Genomic DNA, 3,065 nt, shown 5'->3' on the forward strand with positions numbered 1-3,065 from the left:
GGTCTTTTCCAACAGAAATGATCCCAAATTCTCACTCATCACCATGCTTCTCCACCCCTAATTTGGACTCCTGTGCCCTTGATTTGTGTCATCCAACTCTGCACCTCGAGTAACCAATGAGTTACTTTCCCCTGAGCTATGGAGACAGAAACTCTCTAAGATTAATCTCAGCTGAGATTTGTTGCTCCCTCCCTGTGCTTCATGCTTGGCAATGATGGAAACAACAAGCATCCTTCAGGATATTTGACATCAAACCTAAAACTCACAATCTGCCTCCTGAAGAAAAAACTTTCTTGAGTTCTCAGCTTCCCAGATGATATGTCAAGCATATTTCCAACCTCCTGAAGTTGTCAAAGGATGCAGACAAACAGACTTATCTCCTTCAATGCTGATATTCTCATATTAAAGAGAAGGCTGTAAGCAAGTTTTATTACTTGGAAGGTGGATGAACAGATGTGGTGGCTGGAAAAGTGGCCAGAAACCCTGACTGGGGGCTGGCACTGCCCTGGCAAAGCTCCTGAGCAGTTTCATTTCTCTCCAATGAATTTCACGAAGGGTTTTCTTAGGAGAAGACCTCTTACAGTTTTTTGGCTCAGAAGTGCTCTCATCCATGGCCCAAGCTGCCTTCTGGACATGCCATTCCAAACCATTTATTAGCAACACAGTGAAGCACCTCATATTTATTTTCCTACAAAACAAACCACTGACTAACCCTATCCACTTTGTTGCTTGCCATGGTACTTGAAATCACTTCTTTTACACTTCAGCAGCCTGTGAAACTTGACAATCAATCATCCTAAAGTGCCAACAGCCACATCCTATGACATATATGGATCTGTAGGAAGCATAGCTTGAAGCCTTTCTAATTTTAGCTTGTTTCAGGATACGAGAAGTTTCAAGCATCAATCATCCAAGGAAAACGATTTACATACCAAAGTGTCACCAAAAAAAAAAAGAATGGCCTGCTGGTTTGTGTGTAACTGGGGTGCACTGGGAGGATTTTTCATCCACATGTTTCTGGAGCCTGTGAAATGCCGTGTGCTCTGTGTTAACCAGCTGCAGTTGCCTTCTCCCAGTAAAACAGGAATGACATAAAAATGCAGACAGTATTCCTCCAAGTGCCTTTAAGCCAACAGCTCACAAATTTGTGCTACTGGTTTTCATTCAGCTGGAGTTCAGAGAAGACTTAATTCTTTGCCCAGTTGCACTAAATTACTACAGAAAGTATTAAGCTTATGTAAGCAGAATTAACATTATGGCCAAAATCACCGAGCAGCAGCTGGCCCCCAGTTTATCCTTGGCATACTCACAGCCTCCTTTTCTCCTGGCAGGATGAGCAGCACATGCTGATCCCAAGGAACGCCCCAAATTTCTGTGCTGGCTGTAGGATCTCCCGCTATCCCGTTTGCTGTTTCACCCCAGTCACCAGCTGAAGACCAGGGTAGTGTGTCCCTCCTACACGGGAGGCTTAGCATTCCTCACATTCCCTCCCAGCCTTCCCAGATTAGACCCTCTCCAGAAGATCACTGCTGTGTTTCTGCCTTAAAAAGAATGTGCAAAGTGTGGTGGGTTTTGTTTCAAGCCCAAAGTCTGTGCCCTGCCTGATGTCCTGAGTACACTCAGGTTTTTGTTCAGGAGGGAAAAGTGGACCTCGTGGTTCATCAGCCACGGGAAGCTCGGGCAGCTTGGGAATACATCAAGGTACAGCACACATTGGATTTACCACACTTCCAGAGTGATTCACAGTTCTGTGTTCATGTTGTCCATCACACTCCCATAAGTCCAGCCTTCTGCTCAAAACCTCTACAGCAATGACTAGCTTTGATTTGGCTGCTGGCAAGATGGGGAAAATTTTCCCCAGGAAGAGGAATCTCCTGCAGGAACATAAGGAATGGTAAAATCAGTGGCTCACCTAATCTGGTACTCAGTCTTTGGAAGTGGAAATGGGCAAAGCTATTTAGGGAGAGCCAAGTCTGACATATATAAAACTTTTTGCCCCCAGTCCCCAGCATCTATGATTCCTTGGATTGGGGATGTTGTGGACACATTCCAGGCTGTAGTATCCATTTATGAGTCTCCTGTTCCTAACATTGCCTGATCCCTTCCTGGACTCACTGGCATTGTCAGCTTCCATAACATCCTCTGATGACGAATTCCAAAATTTCCTGACTCACTGCATAAAAACAAACATTCTCTCTTTTTGCTCTTTCAAGCTGATCTATTAATTTCATTGTGTCTGCTAATTTTCATTATGGTGTTGCAGGATTTTCTGACTCACTGTTCGGCATTCATCTTTATGATTTTTTGTAGTTGCCTTGGCTTCCTCTCCAAATTGAAAAGTCTTCTGTCTCCTCATGGAGCAGCTGTTTCATCCTCTCCAGCTGCTCTTTTCTTTGTATTTCTTAGATCCTCAGGTTTTCCCTGAGACCAGACTGCACAACCTGTTCAAGATGTCAACACAGCCAGGTTTATATGGCAGCAAAGCCCTGCCATCCTGCTGACAGTGCATTTCCCTGGGTCTTGACCACTGCTGCACCTTGAGCTGATGGTTTTGGAAGGACGTGGAGTGCAGGATGAGCAGAGGGATGGAGCAGCTCTGCTGGGAGGAAAGGCTGCGAGAGCTGGGATTGTTCAGCCTGGAGAGGAGAAGCTTTGGGCTGAGCTCAGGGTGGCCTTGCAGGGCCTGAAGGAGCTGCAGGAAAGCTGGAGAGAAACAATTCCCAAGGCATGGAGGGCCAGGAGCCAGGGAATGGCTTCCCAGTGCCAGAGGGCAGGGCTGGATGGGAGACTGGGCAGGAATTGTTCCCTGGCAGGGTGGGCAGGCCCTGGCACAGGGTGCCCAGAGCAGCTGGGGCTGCCCCTGGATCCCTGGCAGTGCCCAAGGCCAGGTTGGACATTGGGGCTTGGAGCAGCCTAGGATAGTGGAAACTGGATGATCTTTATGGTCCCTTCCAACCCACACCATTCCATGATTCTGTGATTCCATGACTTTGTACAGCCCACAGCCGTAACGATGGAGAAAACATCTGCGCACAGAGTTAAATTAATGCTTTTGCAGACAAAGA

The sequence above is a fragment of the Coloeus monedula genome, assembly GCF_965178545.1.
Source record: "Coloeus monedula genome assembly, chromosome: 3".
In the NCBI taxonomy this organism is placed as follows: Eukaryota; Metazoa; Chordata; class Aves; order Passeriformes; family Corvidae; genus Coloeus; species Coloeus monedula.